A 23464-nucleotide genomic window follows, 5' to 3' on the forward strand; every position below is an offset into this window, starting at 1 on the left:
GTAATTCATGGTGGTGGTGAAAATGGATTTTCTCTCAGGATTCCTTGTTTCCTCACCTTTTAGTGTAGCTGATCTGACACCTGAAGCAGATTTCCCTGGTTATGTGGGAAATCAGGTCAAACTGGCACTGGGTGGGATCCTCTCTTGAGGAGCCACTTGGTTATTTTTATGTATTTGACACTTTTCCTTCTCTTTATTTTGCAACTCTTTTTGCATCCAGATTCACTCTTTTTACTGCATTTTAATGCACGTTAGATAAAACACGCTTGGACTTTGTTACCCTGGAAAACCAATTCTGCCCTGCAGAAATAAAACAAATTAATTGTAACCAGCTCATCAGAAATTTGTATTTGAAGTGAGTGGAAACAAAGCTCCACACAAGTGAAGGCAAATTTAAGCAAAGAAGCCTGGCAAGCTTGAGGAGTAAGTGTTGGGCATGGTTCTTGGAAATTTAGCAGCTCTTCAGAGGGTATAATTTCCACAGGCATATATGTGAAACCAAAGGGTAGCTGTGCTTGAACTATAACTCCATCCACATTGGTCATGTTGTTCTCCCCTGTGAAGCTGGGTTCCAATGCCTTGAAATGTTTCTGCTTGGAAAAGAAGGGTCCATGTCTTCAGTAAAAAAAGAGCCATGTGAGGAGAAGAGAAATTGGTCCTAAATACTTGGTCAAAAAAATCAAAGTTTAAACAAAAAATGTATGGGGGGAAAAGCTTTTTTTATTAAATCAAAAACTTCATGGAGAGAAAGTTTGTGTATGACTAGAAATGCCTGAAATATGTTTCCCATTGTAAATCTTGCACCTTTGAAATTTCATTTGATGGATAGGTTATTCTGGGCAAGGGACCAAAACAAAGTAGCCAACAGACAATTATTTGATAAGGAAATGAGAATGTATTGTAGCCAAAAGGATGTGGATACAGTTTTTTAAATCCTTTGAATGGATAGCAGTCCCTCTAAACTTCTCTTATTAAATTTGATATTTATAAGCAATTTTTAAAACATTCTTTGGATTTTAACAACTGAATGAAATCATGTTGGACTAATATTTTTGAAATATCTAATAATTGCAGTACTGTCTGCTGCTATAAACTTGTATTTCATTAGTGTCCAACTTAGTAATTTAGTTAAAATTTCAAAACCATTATGACAAACTTGTGTATTTGACTTTGATTTGATTTAAATAATTGAGAGAAGCCAACCAAAGGAAGAAGGAGCTCCAAAAGGATGATTCTGTAAAAAAAAAAAAAAGAAACCTTTTGCAGGGAAATAAAAACCTGTTTGCAAGAAAATAGAATGCAAATTTGCACTCAGTGTGTCAACAGTAATCAAAAGTTTGAGATTGTAAGGAAAATTAACCAGTTCTACATTTAAAAAAAGGTATAAAAACTTGAAAATGCCTTCAAGTCAGAACAAAGAAAACATAGGCTTAATTGATTGAAAAATGCATGAAAAACAAAAAAAAAACAACTTATAAATGCTTTTGCTTTTTTGCTGCTGGTTTTGGGATATTTGCCAGGTGTATTTCTTAGAATGGGGTTTTCATTACAGACTGAGTAGGGTCAGGAAGTCAAATTCCCCAATATCTTTGAGTTGGGACAGGCTGTTTCTTTTTATTAACACCTAAAATACACTTGGAAAACACAATGAGGAATATTTTAAGGAGGCTTGTATTCACTTCTCTGCCATAGAATATTATACATTCGTTTAGTTAAGCTACCAATTTATTATGTTTGATGGTATAAAAGGAAAGTATTTCCAAAGCTTCTGTTAATGAAAACATTCTGAAAATTCTTTTTTTTATATAAAATAAACATGTTTTTCTGTTGACAAAATCCAGTTCAGCTTAAATGAAGAGAACATAAAATGTCAAATTTAATCTGATTCTGAACTATGCAACCAAATTTAAATTAGCTTAGGAATATTGTTTTCATAAATCAGTTGGTTGAATAATATGCATTGAGATGCAGACTTAAAACTACAAATAAAAATTAAAACTAGAAAGAAGTTTGCATGATAAATTAACCCATAAATCCATTCTTCATGTCCCAGGACCCATCATTACACAGCTCAAAATCATCTGACTTAGAGGTGAGTTGGTAATTAGTTATTGTTTTGGAGGTTCAGGAACTGAATTAAAAAAAATAAGAAGTGATTTTAATCCTGATTGAAACAAAGTTCTCTTGAAGAACCTTTTATTCCTCAGGGAAAAGAAATCTTTTAGCATATACAAATTCATGTTGTAAGAACTTTAAAAATAAACTATTGTTTCAGGTAACAGACAAGCAATAGCTATCTAAGTTAGCCAAGGTATAAAAGATGCAGGACTAAAATTCTGGTTTTTTTAATGTAATGGAGAATTTATCAGTGTTTTGCTTCACATATCAGAAGGACTTTGTAATATTACTGGGAAAATACCAATTTTTATAAGCAGAGATTGCTTCTGAGTCCTGGCTCCTATTGCAGTGGCAATTTGATAATTATATCAAATAATTGCTATTTATGTGGAACAAAACATGATTTACAAATAACCACACATGATGTGATCCTGGGTCCTGAGCAGGGCCAGGAGCTGGACTTTGATCCTTGTGGTTCTCTTCCAACTCAGGATATTCTATAATTCTCTACTCTATAATGCTGTATTTGAGGGTACTTGGACAGATTGTGACACTTCCATTCTTAAAAATACCCCAAAGACAACTAGATTGGCCCTGAGAAATCAGGTCCAGTCTCAAAGCCAGTTTTCACACTTCATAGACTGGCAGGTAGTTGTTTTTTGTTTTTTTCCTCTGCCCCTTTCCCCTCAGCCTTCCTCAAGAGTTGATTTTAACAATGCTGAAAAAATTCTGTATTACAGTAGAACATGTAGAAGGCATGCTGTAAAGAACTGTAGAGGCATTTCACAGTATATACATTCTTTTTATAGGTGAAGACTCCATTTAAATGTTCAGTTGAACAAAATTTAGGTAGTAATTAAAAGTGTTTAACCCACATAAAAAAAATTTATGTAGGTTATGCAATTAATTTTATTACAGAAATTGCATTTAACTTAAGAACTGATGACCTTATCTTAATGCAGTAATGTATTTTTCATTAAAATGAAACATCCTGTTAGCTAGGCAATAACCAGCCAGAAAGGAAGAGATGGAAAAGGTCCACAATATACCATGTACAACATCTGTCTAAAAGAAAAAAAAAATAGCCAGTAATGCAGCATTTTTCAATTTATTACTGTGTCATATTGGAAAGTTTAAATTGTAATTAAATGGATGGGAACTACTAATACACTGTCATTTTACAACTTGGATGGCTTCTACTGCTGAGCTGTCCTACCTCCTTCAGTAAATTACAGCTGTTGCTTAGTCTTTTATGCAGGCTTTCACATGTGGGATGTATTAATCATCGAGGAAGATTATTGAATGCATTTCCAGACACAGGAACAGCCAATATTTCTTCTGTCAAATGCACCTTCCACCTGTTTGCTGCAATGCTATATGCATTTTTAGGGGTTTCTTGTCTTTGTTGTAGGCTGATAACAACATAGATCTTGCAGATGAAGTTTTCTAGGTGACTTAAGATGATAACTCTGAGAGAATGAATATATTATTCTCATTGCTTTTGCTGTCATGAGATTGTTCTCTTAGTACAGCATATTATTACAAGTGTTTGGAATTAGTAGCAAAAAATATTTTTAGTAATGTTGTGCTACAAGGAAGAGGATTTTTGTGTAGCAAGTGAATAATCATGGATTGCTCATAGAATCTTATTCCAGGCTGTGTACTTGCAGGTAGTGAACAAACCTCTCACCTAGGGGGGTGCTTGATAGTGTTTGGGCTACTTTTCCTCTCTTAATATTTTTAATCTGCCTTTGATGGCAGGTAAAAGTATTTAATTTCATTTTCTTTTTAACCATGCTTTTATATGCCAGTATTTTGGAAATGGGTCACTTGAGTAGAGCGTGTCATTTAAAAAACCCCAGCTTCCTAAGGGTTGTTTGTGTTGTCATTATTGAGAAATATTGTTTTGGATCAACTAGAAATTCTGACTAATATCAACACATTGATGGATCTGCTTCTGAAACCTGTCATTAAACAGAAATCAAAAATGAAGAAAAAGTGCAAACAGGAAAATATTAAGAGTAGAAGTTCAAACCATGAAACATTACTTTCTCTAGTGTTGAGTGAAAAAACCCAATTTATTGCTTTGGAAGAAAGAAATTCTCAGGTGGCTAATTTTAGGTATTAGGTCTGTTTTATAGTTGGCTTCAGCAGATGAAGTTCCCAAGGAAAGTGATGTGTAAAGCAAGAATAGTCTTTTTACTTTATTAGATGGCTTGGTAGGTTTTATGGCTTATGTTTAGCTGCTAATAGTGTTCATTCTTCCTTGAAGTGGTAAGAGAGAGATCCTTCTGTAAATCTTTTTCTTCTTGAGCTGGATCAAATAGTGTAATTGTAGAAAATGGAAAGAAAAAAAGTCCTGATTTTGTTCAGTAGGAAAAATAGCTTTTGCACACTTACATGGCTTTTCAAATGTGTAAATGATCAGTAGGCTAATTGTCCTGGCACAGTAGCTACAGTCCTTGAATGGAAAATTTCATTGACTTAACGTTTCTTGAATTTCAATGGATTTTACCTTCATTTTAGTTGAGTTATTTTCATTTGTTTTTTTGGTTTGGGTTGGTTTTTGGTTCATTTTGGGCGTTTTTGGTTTGGTTTATTGCTTTGGGTTGGTTTTTTTTTTTGTTTGTCTGTTTTTTTAATGTTTTGTGGTGTGTCTGTTTATTTTACTTTAGTTGGTGACTATTGTCAGGACAGTCAAAAGGCTAAGCTGAGATAACCATTTAATGAGTGATTTTTGAGGTAGGATAGCACCTCAGGTGACTGTATAATCTAACCCCCTGCTCAGGGCTATTTCTCACTGGGCTTTGAGTATCTCCAAAGGTTCTCTTGGAACCTCTACCAGTGTCTGACCACTTTTGCAGGAGGAAAGTGCTTTCTTGTGTTGAGGTGAAATTGCTTCTGTTTCCTGTCACTGGGCCTGGCTGCCTTTTCCTTTTCTTTCCCCATCTGGTACTAACACACATGGATCAGATCCTTCACATTTCCCATTCGTGTGGTTCCCATCAGGGAAAATAAACCTTGATACTGATCCTGTCAGTGTACTTCTCCAGCCTGGTGAGGTCCTTCTGGAAGGCAGCACAACCCTCTGGTGATTCAGCCACTTCCCCAGTGTCGTGTTATCTGCAAAAATGTCATACTTTTTATGTAAAGGTGAAACTCCTGTTGCTATTGCAGAAATCATGAATACAGACAACCCTGAGGCTGGGATAGCTGACTGCTGCTGAGTTTTGGTTTGTAGAATAGCTGGATGCCAGTTATAAGTCTTTTTGTGGTTTATTTTTTAAAAACTGGATGTTTTGCTCTGAAAATATAGTCTTATGGTCATTCCCCAAGTTTTTTTGATGATTATGTGATGTCTAATGAATGATGGTCATAAAATTAAACTGATTATGTTAGCTATTGTTTGTTGTAGCTGATGATCCAGTGCCCACATTAGCACTCCTAAATCAGGGGTTTCTTTTGTATTAAAAAAAAATGTTATTGTTAGTGGTATTGTATATAGCTTTTATTTCAATATTAATTTTAAAGGTAATTATGAATAGGAAATGATGAATAGGAAATAGGTTATATGTCCAGATTCTGCAAGGCATTGTGATTCTGCAGTAGATTAAATTGCTAAGAAATTAATGGATTGCCTTCAAGGAGCTTGATTTTTCTTGGGTGGGAAGATGGACTGGAACATTAACAAAAGTTGCAAGTTTGTCTATTTTTGCACTATCCATTAATTGTAACCAGGCTTCAGTGAAATGGGCACACTCAGTAAATACAGGATAGCTGTTAGCACCTAATTGAGGCCTTCCAGTACCTGAAGGGAAGAAAAGATTCCTTGCTGGGAGAGTAGTGAGGATGCTGGAATATATCTCCCAGAGCATCTGTGCTTTCCCCATCCCTGGAAGTGTTCAAGGCCAGGTTGGATGGGCTCTGAGCAGCCTGGTCTTGTGGAAGGTGTCCCTGCCCATGGAACCAGGATTGTAATTAATATTTAAGGTCCCTTCCAAACCAGGACATTCTGTAGTCCTGTAATTGAAGTTTTGAATGTTATTATTTCTACCTCATTGTGTGTGAACAAATGAAATGGCAATTTCAAACAGTTTTATTTATTATGTTCAGTCTTCTCTTTAAAAATATCGCTGGAGTTCCAAACCTTTTACTTGCTTGCTCCTCTGCCTGCACATGATATGTTTGGGTCTGTGGTATTCCTGAAGGCACAAAAAGACAATTTGAGAGGGTTAATCAGGGTATGCAAAGTTTCTTTCTCATAAACATTTCAGGCAGGACTGCAAGCTGAAGCAGAGCCTTAAGTTATCTTGTCTCTTATGGATGTGTTGCTGAAGGTGCTTCAGCTATAAAAACCTGTCAAGCAAGGAGTTGTTCGAATTTCTGTGGTGAGACTGTGTGTGGAGGTGATTTATGGCTTACATGGTACCTGACAAAGGAGAGCAAATGGGTGAAAGCCTTGGTGGGACAGGAGGTTTCTTGTGAGGCAGTGAGGAGGGTTTGCAAGGCTCTGGGGTGTTGCAGACAGATGTATTATTTTAGGTGTGGTCCCAGAGGCTCTTTATCAACTTCCTGGGCTGTGACTTGGTGTTTTGACTTCCTCAGCACCCAAGATGTGAGGGATGCCTTAGCTAGAGGTGTCTGACAATTGGGGAGGATTTATATTGGCAGGGAATCTGCATAGGTGTCCAGCACACTGCTCCTGCTGCCAGCTGGGAGAGAGTGAGGGAATCCAAGTTTCTCCTCTTGGGTGCAGGAGAGCTTTTAACTTCTTATGGAGTTTCCAGTAATTTGGTTTCTGAATACTTTAGGGTCCCTGCAGGACGAAGCCAAGGAAGTTATTTAGAGGTCTGATACCTTTATCCTGGGAGGAGTTCAAAACATTGTCACCAGGGCTCTCCTCAGGGCTCATGCGATTGCTCTCACAAGAGCAAGCTCCCATTCAGACAGAGCAAACTCCCATTCAGACAATAGCAATTGTCTGAAACACCTTTTTAGCTGTCCCTAACTAAGCACATGTTTCCACTTTTTGCCTTGGAGCAAAGACCAACAAGTGCCAGAAGGGGTTTAACCTGGCATGTGTTACTTTGCATTCGAGTGGACTGAAGCCCTCATGCAGATGAGATATAGATGAGGAAACTCCTTCAATGTTCCTTGCAGCCCCTCTGCATGTCTGTCATTGCAAACACTGCTGGCATGAACGTGCAAATCCACCACTTCTGCTCACCTGCCTGGCATGGGAAGGAGAACTTTTAAGTGCAGAGGTCAGAAAATTAAATACGGGCAGGAAACTCATCCCTCTGGAAAACAGCCAGTCTAAGGCAGGTGTCTCTGCACTTAAAATTTTAAACTGAGCTTAGAAACAGCCACTCTTAGCAGTCAGAGCCTGGCAGCAGAGCAAACACCTGGTTTGGAGTGGCCAGATGCTGATTTTGGGGATCCTGGCCCAGGACAGACTAGTGGGGTGACAGGTTTTCACTGTTTGCTATGGGAGATGCAAATAGTATCTTATAAACTTTGTGAAAACACAAATGCAAAAAATAAACTGTGGGGAAGAGAACAAAAGGTATGTACTGCTTGTTAATTAAGACTGATGATATTAACAGAATATTAATGAGTCTGCGATAAGAGAAGGGTTCATCTGAAATGTTAATGTGAAGCAGGACTTGATCAAAGCTACTAAATATAAAATCTGTATTTGATTAATCACTTTTTATTGTGGTATATTTTTGGATTGTATTTAGCAACTACCTCTGAAAAAGTAATTGTGATGGGAATCAGAGTAGTAATTGGAAGGTGGGTGATAGAGCAGAGATTATGCAGGGATGGCTGCTCGTGTTTTTGCTTTGCTGTGGAGAAACAGAAATTTAAGTGTAAGCTGTTGCAGTCAGGGCAGGCAATGCTGGCTGTGAGACTGTAACTATAGAGGGAGCCTGTACTCCATCTAGGGAAACATGCCCTGGTGTGCACTGAACTGAGAAGAAATATAGGTACTTCTTCTGGCATGACAACCTGAGCCCCCTGGGTGACATCCAAACTTGTGTAATTGCAAGACCTAGATGACATTAATCACTCAACCACAAATTGAGTTTCAAGCTAAAGAAGTATTTGTCTGTCTTTCAGCAAATGCACTGTTCTTGAATGCATAATTTCAAATGTTTTCTGGGCTTGGGGAGAAAAAGTGAGCTCAATATAGAAAGAATATAGTGAAAATAAAAGCCTGCCTGACCAGTTTGGTGTTTTAACTTTTGATGAATAGACCACTTCTTATGGTTCTAAAAATAATTTATTTTATTCTTTGAAACAGCACAGCTCTATTAACACTGTTCATGTTTATATGCTTAAAAATCATACAATAAGTCTTCCTATAGTGAAAATATCTCAATTTTTAATAATTTGCTGGAATTTAAACATTAAAGTCCTTAGCAAAAATACGCAGCAAGCCATATGCAGTATGAAAGGATCATTTTATCTGTTTGCTGTTTGGATTACATATAAAGATGTTTTTTTCTAAAAAATGAGCAGCAGCCTTCTTGTACAACTGCCTGCCTCAGTCTGTGGTGATATAACTGGAGGTAATTAGGAGGTGTGTATGAGGAACAGCATGTAAAATCTTTAAATAGACTCTCATCTTGGAGGATTCAGCACTCAGATATATTGAGGAGAGGCGCTTTGATTTCTAAGATTTTTTGGGTGTAGGGGTAAGGAACATGCTAAACCCTTCTGAGAGTGGGTCAAGCCTGCCAGTCTTCCCTGAAAGACAGCAGGCTCTTCCAGATCAGGTGACTTTTTTATCCTACAGGTTGTGTCAATATTCATTATATTTTTTTCAGCTCTGCAGTTAAATACGTGAAGGTGAAGCTTCCATTAGTGTCAGAACTGTGAAAACAATTTGGAGAGAGAAACTTGAGAGTTTTAGGTTTTAAGGAAACTCTTAAAGATAAAATTTCCTGAATAAAAGTACTGATTATTTTCATAATTTCTCTATGATTGGTTTTTGGATACAAATTTATAATATTCCTGCTTCCTTTAAATATGCTAAGATTCACTGGTAAAGAATTAATAAAGCATGGAGCTAAATTTCATTGATGTCTGTAGAGTAGCATGCTGAGATTGTGCAGTGTTCTGTCAGCTTCACTCTGAAACTGTTCCAATTGAAGTATTGTGAGTAACCATGAGATTATATCTTTCCATTTGACAGCATTGATTAAATTTCTTAACTTTCACTTTTCCTTTAAGTGGTATACTTCATTAAATATCTCAAGGAAATTTTTAGACTCTGGTTTTTGGATGGGCATTGGCATAATTTGATTATAGGAACTTATCAGAGAACTCTTTTTTTTTTTCAGCCAACTGTCATGGTGGTCTTTCCTTTTTTTTAAGTTTCTAAAATGGTTGGTATGAAAAGTACATCAGCCTGCTTCTTAAGCAGAACATGTTTCAAACCATATTTTTACATCATACAGGCTGCATATATTGCAGTCCTATTCCAGATTCCCACACTCTTCTCTCTCTATTGAAAAATTATTTTGCAATTGGAATTACAACATTTTGTATAAATCTGAGGGAAAGAACAGTTTAGTGAGTGTGGGCTCTATTGGCTTTGAGATGTAGTTTTGGTCTCTTGTGAAGCTTCATGCAATAGTTTAGGATTCTGTAAAACTTGAGTAAAATTTTTCCTCTAGGGTTAATAGAAAGTTTTTGCCCCAGGCATCTGAAGGTAAGTCTAGGATACAGCTAAAGAGGAAGCTCTTTAGTTAGACAGAAAGTATGGAAACAAATGAAATGTTGTAGTCCCTTGAAAAAAACATTGTTAGCCCTTTGCTTAGACCCTAATTAAAATCTTATCAGGTAGGTGTAGAGTTTGCAGAAGGGTATGGAGAAAGCTGCATTGCCACCTGTGGGAGAGGTGTTTTGAGTAGACATTTGGAAGACAGTAGAGGACGTACTCTGAAACATGTTAATTTAAATATATTGTTTCTGCTGAAAAGAGGAGTGGGATTGAAATCAGCATGCCTGTTCAACACAAAAATTAAATTACAGGTGGTGTTACGTGCTGATTCAGGTCCATATGTTAAAATAATTTGTGGGAGGAACTGGTTCTTTCAATGTTCTTTTCAAAAGACATCCCAACTTCTTGACACTGTTATAGCTCAAATGGTAATTAAAGGAAGTCTTGAAGCAGGAAAGAGAGAAAACGTGCGGTGCATTTTTTGTTCTCTTGCTGGTACACATGTAAATCTCATTTACACCTCTGCAAGTTATTGAGCAAAATCTTCCACTAGAAAGGCATAGGGTGTGTGATCTTGCAAGTTCTTTTCAGACCAAAGGATTTATCTAATAAAAATCACTTTGTGCCTAAAGAAAATCAAACAGAATTAATTACACGTCAGTTATGTAGGGCTGCATCATCTTTCTATGCAAGTTCTTAACAGGATTTTTACTGGAGAGGAACAAGTTTTAACTGCTTATTTTTTCCATCAAAAATCTAATATTCATAATGGATTAAATGCTCATCAGTTAGAGGGATCATTTAGGCTAGTTGATGTCTTCTTACTGTCATTCACTTTGCGGACTGCCATTCTGAGCATGAAAAGAGAAGAAAGAAACCTTCTGTTGAAGGTTATTTTTTACAGTTTAATCTACAGTGAGGGTAAGGAGAATGACAAATTAAGATATAAAATGTCCCTGGAAGGTGAAATTACTAAAATATCCATGCATTAGTCAACCCTTCTGTGAGATTTCTTAACAGTCTAAGGAGTAGAAAGGTCTTTCTAGAGAGAGCAGTGAAATTGATGTTTTATGTGTGCCACTTTACTGGCTCTTTGTTTAGCTGGAATAAATCTGTATTAAATGGCATCATTTAAAGGACTACATAATCTGTGGGAGTTGATGATGAATTTTTAATTTGAGAAAGACTGTCTTTTTACAAAATAAGCCTCATGATCTAAGATGTAATGACTACAAATTGCTGTTTTAAATGCCAAGGCTGTGGCTTCATTATTTTTTGCACATTAAATAATGATTTTAATAAAAGTCTAGAGTTCATGTTCTCTTCTGAAAGCTATTACCTCTCAGATACTGGCATATACCTCTTTGTCTAGGGGGCAAAGTGAGCAGCATCTCATATTTTTCTTAGGCTCTATATGAAAGCATTAATTTCCTTCTGATGCTTTGATGGAACTCCAGTGCTGTGGGGCAAGTTAATGCAAAATGATCACGTTTTCACTCATAATCAATATATCTGTATGACAGTGGGCATCTATTTTTCATTTCAGTGAAGATGAATGATGTGTGGATTTTGTACAAAAGGCTCCTTTTGAAAAGCAGTGATGGAAATAGCATTTTTAGCAGGAGGCTGAGTCACTTGTTTATATCTTCAGTTGCCTCCCAGCAAAGAAAGATCTTGATGTGTTTCACCACTAACATCTTCCCTTATCATTTACCTGTTGCATTTGAATAAATCAGATATTTGCCATTTTACTTAAGGAAAGCAAACAGCTAGTTACTGATCTCCTAAGGTTTTGGTGGAATTATTTTTTCCATTTGAGTATCTCTGTGATCTTGGGCTCCTTACATCATGGTGCTGGAAGCAAAAGCTGCTGAAGATCCTTGTTCATTACTGAGGGGAGAATGATGGAAGGAAAGAAGAGTGTTGTTTTCAAGACAGAAGTTGAAGCATCTTTTTGTGACTCTAAAATTTTTAAGTGCCCAAGCATGGAAGTCTGAGTATTTGCATATCATTATAGTAGACTTTATTTTACCTGTGATGGTGACTGGAGGAGTTGTTACATTTTTTTCCTCCCCTTTCCAGTGGAGGAGGGGAGTGACAGAGTGACTTTGGTAGACACTACATCCACCACAAGAGTTTAGTATTATGTTTGAAAAATCCAAACTTAAAAACTACCAGAATTTTCTGTGCCTCAGCCCCAGTTAATAATATTAATAGTGCATAGTAGATTTTTCTTGTTATCTAGTGGTCAAGATCCAGAATATATTAATAAAGTATATTTAATCTTTCAAGAACAAATAGAGGAACTTTTAAAAGTCCTTCTTAGGGTCTGTTGAAGTCATTTTTAGCCTAATAAACTGTTAAAATATTTTAGTAGAAGATAATTTTTTCTTTTATTTTTTTCAGTAAAGAGTTATAAATGGAAAATATTGACCTCAGAAGTCAAATAACAACAAGTGTCAGAAATCATGTAATTATAAACTGCTGATGAGAACATTGTGGAATGCTTTATGGAAGATTAATTTTACTTTAAAAATTCTATTTCTGTCAAGAAAGTAACAGTGCAAAAATTGTCAGAATTCTTAATTCTTCTCAGTATTGTTGTATAAGGTAATTCTAAACTACAATATTATGTAAATTTGGAGGCAGTGAGATGGAAAACAAACCCTGTTCATAGGGAGCAAGATTTTGGCATTCCAGCAAAAACTAGCCAACTCTATCTCATGTGATAAAATTATATTAACAGCCACTTTTTGATTAATGGCATGTAATTGTGAGCTTTAATTTCCCTTGTAACTTGTTCAGTACCTGTTGCAGAGCAGCAGCTGTGTGTGAGGCTGCTTCTGCTTCCACCACCTGGAGTTCTGAGCAGGATTTATGGATTGTCCTGAGCACACTGCAGCTGGTTAATCTCAAAACAAAGCATTATGATGTTTTTGCCTTGTCAATGTGAGATTTTGGAGTTTCATAAATTTGTGTGGCTGGGAGGGGACCAGACAGACTGAGGCAGATCTGACAGGCACAGAGATGTACATTGCATTACTGAGGGACTGGCAGGTGCTCTCACATGAACCAGTGGTGTTTGTAAATTCTGCCCCTTCTTCAGAATGCTTCCACCTGTCTACACAGTGTGACCCTTCTGTTATCAGCACTCTGTGGCAGCCAGTTGTCTCTTCTTTTGGCCTCTCTTTCTGCCAGAATGAGGCCAGAGACGTCTTAAACATTTGTCCTTGTCAGATTATTGATGGTTTTCTAGCCTCGGTTATAACAAGCTCTTAATTTGTTTGCTTCATTGAACTAGTAAAGGAATAATGTACAAGCTTTCAGCCTCGTCAGGTAGAACAGATTAGGCACTCTCAGATTTAAAAATAAATAGATTTAAAAAATTCGGGACATGAGGATGTGGAAGCATTTTTTTTTTTCATTCTGCAGTTTTTGGAGGTCTAGCACTCATAGAAAATGCAGGTGACTGCTGATTTGTCACCCTGTAGACATAATTTTTCATCAGATACCCTCTGCAAGTATGGTTAAACCTTTCAGCCTGTGTCAGACACAATTATCTTGCTACCTACAGTTTAAAAAATATGAGACCACTCAGTTGTTAAAGATTGAATTCCACATTCTCACTTACATTAGTATTGTTAGTAACTTCTTAAATTAAGGAACCAAAAAGGCTGTGCCAGCCAGAAGGGAAGGAACTGAAACATTACACACTAGATTCTCTGGTAATTTGTCTTTTTGGTTTGTTTATGCAAGTAACAGACAAACTCTCCAGTCTGGTGTTCTCTTGGATCCAGTTTGTAACAAAGAAAGTTTTTTTCCTGGTTGTTTTGGTTTTTTCCCCCTCCAGAATTCATAAATTTGGTGCATTGATAGAGCTGCTGTAACCAAGAAAAGACTGAATATGATGGGAGCAAATCTAGGTCAGTGTGAGGCTGATACCAAGGCACGTTTTGAGCAGTCATGTATGGAAGCATCAGAGTTCAGACTCTTTGGATATTCCAGTGTTATCCATGGGGAATCAGTGGGAAACAATCCTTCTTCTGTGAGCTGGGGGCTGCCTTTGGTCTGTACCATTGGTGAAAGGCAGATTTTTCTGGTTGGATGGCTTTACTTGTGTTCCACAGAGCTCTTTGCCTTCAAACAGCCAGCATGAGAGGGAAGCCAGTGTTGTCTGTCTAGGTGAGGAAAAAAGACTTTGGTCAGTTATGATCCTGCTCTTCCATCACAAGGGAAAACAGACACATTAAATATTTCCAGTGTTTGGTTCATTCTCCCACTGTGACAAAGCTGCAGTTGTACTTCTGGTCCAGTGGGACTGTGCTGCCAATCTTTCTACACAGGTGAAAAAATAAAATCACAATTAAGTCTGCTGGCCCAATTTTGTGCAATAATTATATTTCTTGTTCCCATTTTTTTACACTGGTCATGATTTGAAGCAGCTCTTTGGGATTTATTTGAACTTTTAGAGAGATGATAGAGCCTCCTCCCTTGTCCTGTGTTTTGGTCTCCCCATACATTCTCCAGATCTCTGCTCCTAATTTCCAGTAGCACAGTTATGTTGTCCCTTTTTCCCCCCAGTCTGGTTCCTCTGGACTGGGAACACCCTCATACCTGGGACTCATATCCTACCTTTATCCTTGACTTCCTTCCAGCAGTAAATCACACTTTAGAAGTTTTATCCACCACTACCCACAAATCACTCCGTGTTCTGCAGTGTGTTATTACTGAATCTATAAATAAGGGAATAAATCATTGGTTTCTGACTGGCAAAGAATATGCCACCACATATGAAAATACATCAATTTTTAATTCATTTCTGAAGGTGACCCAGAAGCCAACGATCACCATGCAAGTAAAACAGAAATACACATATAATACAGTTCCCTGATGAAGAATTATGTTTTTAAGAGCATCTGTGGGATTTATGGTTTCATATTTATAATTTGCATATGCTTCATATTTGTTTGGGATTTAATATGCTGTAATTTCATAGCCGTGTAAATAAATTCTGTGGGAGCTGCTGCCATCTCCTGGTCGATAGTTAAATTCCGAGCTCGAAAATGAAAACTGGTACTACAGGGAGATTTTTTCATGGTTTTCATTGTGAAAACTGAGCTTAAAAATCCCAAACACTTCAGCTTGCAATATAGAACCCTAGATATTTGACAGGGTGACATTTTTGACGAGACTGAGTTTAGCGTGAAAGAATTTGGCTGTTTATTATCATTTAATACGACAAACTTCAACACAAATATTAGGGCAGGTATGTTCCCTGTAAATATATGCACTGGTAGATTTTGTAGTTTAGTTTTTCATTTTTAAAAACTGTGTTACTTGCAGCTGCAATTATGTAGGCCAGCCTTTATAGGACCTTTCCCAAATGAATTTACCATCTCCAGTAATTTTTATTTTCCTTCTTCCCCAACCAATTAACTTGTTGCCTTTTTTTCTTTCTATTGACAATTGTGCTTAAAGAAAAGTCAGCATGGTAAGATTTGTCAAGTTGGAGTATGAGCTTGTTGAGCTTCCTTATTAATCTGTTCATGTTCCTTTTATTTTAATGACGTGAATTTTGGCCTCATAGTGAATTTCACCACTGTGAATGGATGTCACAAAAAGCTGCTTCTTAGCTGTGTGGTTTCAAGTGTGCCTAAAACATGTCGAAACTCAGAACATTTGTATGAAACAGGTAATTTTGTAGTTTTTTCCTTACACTACTTTCCTGTAGTGGTACAACATTATGCGAAACTAAGACATTATGCCTCTTTTTTGTTTTTTTAGTAGATTTATCTCATTTTGAATAAAGAATGTGAAATCACTTCCTAAAATAATTGAGTCATGGTTCTAACACTATTTTTTTTTTACACATAGCCTCTTTTAAGCTATTCTCTAAGATGGTGGATGTGTGCATCTTCTCAGTACTAGCACTGCTATCAACCTTCAATTTCTTGTTCCTGTGAACTTTAACAAGTTCATTTTTTACGCTTATTGTTGGAGTGGTATTTAGTATCTTCCTGTTAGGTGGACTAATTTTTAATGTTAAGTGGTTTATTGGCTCATGCACGAAACGAGAGGAGAAAACTTGGAAATTTTGTTTTTGTAGTATTGTTTTCAAATTCAGGAGTCACAGAGTCACATTCTGTGGGTAGGTTTCTGTAAAACATCCAGTTCTGCCTGGTCACTCTGAAACAACTGAAAGAGTCTGAGCACAGACAGAAGTAACCAAAGGAAATGCAAATCCCATGGAATGCTTAATTGCTTTTCTAGATGCTAATGCAAAGGCACACAGTGTAAACAATCCTTATGATTCTATCTCACACAAAAGCTGATTTGGGCAGACAGCCACTAACTTCACTGTCTTATCTTTCTATAGTTAGATATATGCCTGGAAAAATAGCTGATAATATAAAAGATAGGGAGAAAAGAAAAAGTAAACTTACCCAAAGAAGGGAGTAGAAAAAGGAAAGATGGTAAAAGTCTATTTCATGTGAAGCTGATTAAATGCAGAGCTGAATGTAATCTCATTGAGGGTTTCTGTGCTTTGGATTCAATATAATTATATTGTTGCCACAGACAGAAGACCACATCATTGTTTTAAAACTCATCTGAGTTTGAGTAGTAGAAGCAAAATAAACAGGTTAAAAGTGTAGTCTATAGAATGAATTGGGACAGAGTGGCTTTGTGGTGTTTTGACCTTAACCTCACTGAAAAACTGAATTATTTCTTTGGTGACAGGAGGGGATCTGAGGAATAACAAAAAGACTATAATAGGAATTTTCCACAAACACAGATCTTTCTCCAGACAAGCTAAGACAAATCAGTATGTTACTCAATAAATGCATAATTTATGAGGATATTGATGTAAACAGATTAAGGAGAAACATGAAGAGTTAGTATTGTCTCAGAGCTTAGATGATCAGCACCAGTGCCAGCCTGACTAGCTCAGCTTACTTGTGTGAGGTTTCTATCTCTGGATGCAGCATTAATTAGACTTGATAATCTTAGAGGTCTTTTTCTCTAACCTCAATGATTCTGTGATTCTACAACCCTTTACTTGGAGATGTGTTTTGATCATTTAAAGATACAAAAGATTTCATTGTATTTTTGTGAGGATCAAGATGATGGCAACAAGGTCAACTTTGGAAAAAAAAAAGTATGAAATTAATTTAATCTAAGTTCTGTAGTGTAATTTAGTTCTGAATCAGAGTTTACTCTTTTTCATCTTTTTGTAGTGCTGCTGTACTGCCAAACACAGCTTTTGTTTATTTCTTCTTTTCTGCAGAGTTTGATTGTATTTCCTTGCTTGTGAGGTAGTTTATTCTTGTGTATAATGTGCTTTGTGAAGGTCTGGCCATCCTTTCTGTTGCCAGCCCTTTAGGAGGGTCTGTCTGCCAGAACACCCGGCTGTAGTTGTGTGCAAGGTCCGGGTGTTAATCCCGAGGGGAGGTGCTCTGGCAGGACACCTGCCATGGAGCATCCTGCCCAGGCCAGCACACAGGATGCAGAAATAAATCCTTTCACTAGAACCACTCTCAGAAGCAGGAGATTTGTATCACTGTGAGGAACAAGTGGCCTCAGCTCTGAGCCCTGGTGTGGTGCTGCTCTGCCACGCTGCCACTGCCCTGCTCCAAACTGGATGGGCCACCTCTACGTGGAAACTTCTTGATCTAATTGCCATGATCCAAAAACATTTCAACACCATAAAGCAAAGAAGGTGCTGACCCCAATTGCTTGATTATATATACTGGAATGCAGCACTTGTAGCTGTAGTGATGCTGCGAAGTGTCTTTACTTTTGAATCTAATGTTGTAGTAACAAAACTTTTAATTATTTCCTTTAGATAAAGATTTTAATTACACACATCTAAGCATGAGTTCTTGGCTCTACTGGGTATCTTAAAGAATCTTTTCTGGCACAAAGCCCACTTTTCTCCAAAGATCTGCCGTTGCACTGGAATTTGCAGCAGGTGAAGGAAATAGTTATTGAATCAAATATGCAGCTAAACTTCTGGTGCCCAAACCCCCCAGACAATCTGTACTTGAGGAGCTAATTGTATTTACATTCTACAAACAGATCAGATTTGTGAGAAAGGAAATTATCAAAAAAAGCTTGGAGCTAAGTGGGTAAATGATTCCATTCCGTTGGAGAGAAATACTGTAAACTTCGAAGAATTTCAGATATTCGTGACAAGTATGACTTCAGCCCATGGTTTTTAATGCTCTTTTCAGTAACACTTGAAGACATCTTGTATGATTGGAGTCTTGCATTTGCACGCCCTGTGGTGGTATGCATAATTGACTAATGATGTCTGTAATTTGCCTGTGTGATTAATTCATTTGAAGCTATAAATATTCTATATAAATTATGCAGAAAGTCAGCAAGTTTTTAACTGATTTATTGAAATGAAAAATAATTTCTGTATTTCTTTTTTGTTTGCTAACCAAACCAAGAAATAGAGTAAAACAAATAGTAGTTTAATGACAAAAAATTTATAGTAATAGTAAATATAAGAACAGAGTTTTCCTTTGAATAGAAGGAGAAAGTTTGCATTCACTGATTTTTTTTTTTTAAAACTTACTCTATTAATATTTTTACAAAATCATCCCATTAGCTTATGTTTAAGTCTTTGGGGAACCCAGCAGGGATCAAGTCGTGAGGAATTTGCATATTGGGTGTTTTCATGAGTTCTGTATGAAACTTTGTCTTGTCTCTCACATGAAATCAAATGATTTATCTTTCTCAGAATGGAAAAGAAAAAAAACCTGAGAAATATTCCTGAAATGCTCAATTTTTGAAACGAATTTTTCCATTGTTTATATGATGGACTAATGCATTTTATTCTTGTCTGGTTTGATTTTGAGCTTACCAAAGCAGCCTACTGGCATGTAGAAGCAAAAGTTTAATAGGATGACTTTATTTTATATAATTCAGTCATTATAGGACACACTGCCTCATCTACATGAACCTATAAATATTCTAGGCAACTTGGGGGGAGGAGTGAAAAAGAAAATAATTATTTATATGTCTCTCTTTGTTCTTTAAACAAATAAACAGTTGAGAAGACAAATCCTGTTGTAATAGCTTTGAAGAGATGCAGAGATTAATGAACTAATCTCAGGAAGGAAAATGTGGTTTGATTAAATCTTAAATATTTTCCTGTTGTTCCTTGTTGTGTGTTCAGTCACGCAGTGTATCATCCTTGAAGAGCATTAAGACAGGACCATTGATGCTTGTGCTGGATTTTCTCTAGGAAATTTTTTACTGTTGCTACTGAAGTAAATTAGGGGAGAATTATTGGTAGTTTGTATTACTAGCATTGTTTCCATGCATAGGTATATGCAGGTCATGGTCTGGACTCAAGATTATCCTCTTGTGGCTCAGTTCCTCTTCAAAAACTCTTTGAGACATCCATGGTGTTGGAATGAGTTATCAATAGGAGTGAGATTTTGTTATAGCCTAATCTTTTGTTAGCTAGAACTGTATTCTGGTACTTGGTATCTACTGCTTTGGGTCTCCTGAGGGACAAAAAAAGATGTGAAAGCAGAACTGAAGCTGACCATACTGATGTTTAGAGTGATTTAGTTCTCGGGTATGAGGTGTGTCTGTGATGAGGAAACATCACCTTGCCCATCGCAAGGTTGCAGTGACAAGTCCCTAAAGGTCCTGGGGCTGAGTCCCAACAGGAGGAACTCTGTGAGTGCTGAGGACTTCAACACCTGAAGGACTGAGAAACAGTCTTTGGATGAGGCTGGCAATAAAATCAGGAGTAAGCAGATGAGCTACTTCCGATATCTGACAGGAAAAGAAGTCAAGAACAACAATGGAGGTGTGGGCTCTCCTCCATCTGCTTGTAGCTTCCACATTTTAAACAAAACCTTTCAAAAAACATCTTGAAGATGTCTTTGGACAAAGTGAACAATTCTGGGGAGAGGCAGTAAGAAGGAGAGTTCATGTGTTGCTGTAGTTACTAAGGAGCTGTGTGGGAATTACATGTATTATGGCTGGGTATTGAAGGATAATTCAGCTGTGGGAGTTTTCTGTCCATGTACTTAAGAGGCTATATTTGAACATGCAGTTTATAGAAGGATTAGCTAATCTTTGAAAATACAAACTGGAAAAATTGCAGTCTGAACTATATCAAAGCCCATGATGCTTGCCATAAAGCTTTCAGGTTAAGCCCGTGTCCTACAGAACATGTTAAATGAATGGCACCATTAGGAGCTGCAAAAGTATGACATTAGAAATATTACAGCACTAATTGGCGCTGCTTTTACAGACCTTAATATTGCTACTTTAAGTTCTCATTGTTCACTTGCATTACAGATCTCTTGATGAATAGCTTTTTGTACAGGATTGTCAGATTTGGCTTTGACAATTTATTTAATTTAATGGGCTGGTAATTCAGATAGGTTAACTCCACAATGAAAGGGTCATCCTGAGAGTGTCTGACACAGAAAACAAAGTAATCCCTTTAGTCTTTGGCAGAACGAGTCAGAAGATTGGTCACATCTATGGATGTTTCATCAGGAAAAACATGCACACATTGTAGGATCCAGATCATATGTGTTGTTAACTAAATATAGGAATAGCCTATTTAATATGGAGATAGCCATAATTACACAGTAAACTAAAAAGTAACTTGAAAGTAAATTCAAGTATGTAGTCTTAAAAAATTGGAAATTCTAATTGAAATCTTGTTTAATAGACCAGATACTTCATTAGCTAGCATAAAATTCATGCTGTGTTCCTGACTATATAACCCAATAAAAGATCATGAAACTAAATCAGCAATCTGTCATTCATCGAATGACAATTCTATATAGTGTGAACCCATCATAAACCAAAGCAAGAAAAGCGCTCTGAATGTCAAATCAACTTGGAAATCAAATGGAAAATCTAATTATACTTTTTTTTAATAGTGACAGCATAACAGCTTTAACTACAGTAATGTCACTCTCCCTCCTGAAGTGTGACTTTGAGCAGATACAGAACATAAAAGTGGACAGGATACAGCACTGTAATGGGAAATGACTGAGATGTTGATTCTGTGGGTACTGATCCTTTTGAGGTGACAACAGGATGCTGCATCAGCCCCCCTAGAGTGCTTGCCCTGTGCTTGAAGGGGAAAGGATCTCCTCTTGCCGTCCTCCTGACTCCAGAAATGGGTTCAGCCCCTTTGTTACTATCAGAACTGCAGGTTTAGTTTATTGTGCTCATTAAATCTGCAGGGATGGAGCACAGGACTGACGCATTTATGCTCAGACATCCCTGATTACAAGGGACATTTGTACTGTTGTTTCTCTTTTTCTCCTTTTCAGCACATTTGTATTTTCCTGTCTTTGTCCTTCTCCCAGTCAACCTATCCATAATGACTTTTCCCCTATTGGTGCCATTTTTAGTAAACCCATTAGCAATGGGGAAACAAAGACACTTGGACTTGCTTGCTCTGAAGAAGATCATTTATTGCAACAAACGGAGCCCTTTTATGTTCTAAATGAAACAAAAACAATACCCAGATTGACTCAGATACTCAGTGAAGTTTCTCAGATAATCTTGGCCTTCTGGTATCACTGAAATGGTGGCCTGGCTACTATTGGCTGTGGAGGACAGCTTTCAAATGCTCTCCACTGTTCCCACTTTGATTTTCTGTGCAGTTTTTCTTATGTAAGAACCCAATAGCTATCTACAAGGGTAAGAAACCATCCTGTTCTTGTCTGAGAGGACAAGGACCAAACATCTGAAGGGCATGTTCTTAAGGCAAGAAGATGGAAAAGTCTAGAATATCAGTATTCCCCATCACAGATTCTGTTCTTGAAAGGTGACAAGCCCTGCAGCTGTGGAATCTGACAGGGGCCTTCAGGCAGCTCCCTATTTTTATTTCATCTGCAGTGCCAGGAGCTGCAGTGGTAGGTTTGTGCTAGACTTTGGTTTCCAGAGATATCTTTGACTTCAGGAGCTGAGTTTCATCTGTCAAAACTTTGACACTGAGTTTCTTGAGGAATTCTCTCTTGGAAATGAATGCCCCAGTAAATTTTTTCAGTCCAAGAGCTGCAGTGGACCTGACCATGTTGAGATGGGGTCATCTCAGAGTAAAGCCATGTAGTGATGCTGTGCTGCTCCATGCTGTATCCCTACCACTGTTGTCTTTCTCCCTGCAATATTGTTGTTCTTTGGTATTCATTTTAGAATTGCTTTAGAAGGGTCTCCTGAGTCCCATTTCAGGGTGTTGAACACTCATATCTGCTCCTAAAGTTTACTCCAAAGGGAAGATGAAATTAGACCTAATAAAGAAATATTTAAAAGATCTCATGCATGTGGAAGGTTTTAAACCTAAATGCATGGTATTGTGAATAATTATTAATTTCACAGTGAAACTGGAATTCATTATAAGGTAACCATAAGACTGGGCTCATGTATTCTGCATCATAGAAAAAAATTACTAAATGCTTTAGGTGCCTTTTCAATGTGTAGCATTTAAGGTGTGTCTTTTAAGAACTGAGCAGCTTGCTTCCTACTTCTCAGGCATAGATAATAGATATGTAGGGTAGAATTTAAATTTTAGTTGATCTTCATTTTTAAACTGTTTTCAAAGGATCTTTTATGAAGCCTGAAAAGGAACATTTGTTCCTAGAACTGCTGTGAGTGCAGAGTTCAGGGGGATTACAGAATCAGGTCATGATTAAAAATTATCATACATCATTAAGAACAGGTTTTGATGGTAATGTGTCTGTAGAGGTACTGAAAAGTTCAGTGAATTAATATTTTGTTAACTTCTTCATTTCAGAATGGAAAACATGGAAGATGTTTTATTTTTGAAGTCATCATCCTTTCTGTTGTGGTTGGACCTTATATATGTACATTCACATATGTAAATGTACTGCTTTAAGAATATGTCTGGTAGAATTGTGGTGAAAATGAGCAGAAGAGTGTGCAGTAATATGCCAATATGTGGTGAATACATAGGAAACAATTTTCTAGGACTAAGCAGATTAGAAAATGCTACTTCATTTTTGGAAGCATAGAGAAATTTCATCAAGTCCATGCAGAGGTAACTTTTGCTATTACATTCTTATGAATTTGTGTTAAGATGCTTTTACTAAATAATTCAAAAAAAATTAGAATATAAAAAGATAAAATAAATTTCTTCCTGGACATTTGTCATTTAAGACTAAAACAACAGTCACCACTTCCTTCTAACCCACTTATGGAGGAGGGAATGCAGATACTGTAGATAAGAACTAGAAAAACTGTTAGACATATTAGAAGGGGATTCCATTCTCTGGAATAATTTATCTATGCTAACAATCAAACTCTGAGGACATAATTTTGTGCTGTTGTTGCTGCTAAAAGTCTGTCATCTACCACGACAGATTACCAGTTAAAACATCTGTATGAAAGAGAGATACTGAAATGTGAATCCATATACCATAAGGATTTCTCTGAAAAAATTTTGATCATCAGAAACAAACCTATATTGCATAATGGTCACTGGATGCTTTACTTTCACTAAAGATTATTTTTTATTACTATTTAATTAGAGTGATAAAAGATGAGTTCTTGATTCTGCTATGGAATTTGTGAGGGTTAATTCCATTTATTTATGGAATAATA

The 23464-nt window shown here is 36.8% G+C and overlaps 1 protein-coding gene across 2 annotated transcripts in view; it reads left to right on the plus strand.

Annotated features, from left to right (window-relative positions):
* The window catches only part of ROBO2 (roundabout guidance receptor 2), a 1015778-nt gene that overhangs the window by 49582 nt on the left and 942732 nt on the right, over nucleotides 1–23464 (plus strand). The window lies entirely within an intron of this gene.

Source organism: Cyanistes caeruleus, chromosome 3 (genome assembly GCF_971803275.1).
Source record: "Cyanistes caeruleus chromosome 3, bCyaCae1.hap1.1, whole genome shotgun sequence".
Taxonomy (NCBI): domain Eukaryota; kingdom Metazoa; phylum Chordata; class Aves; order Passeriformes; family Paridae; genus Cyanistes; species Cyanistes caeruleus.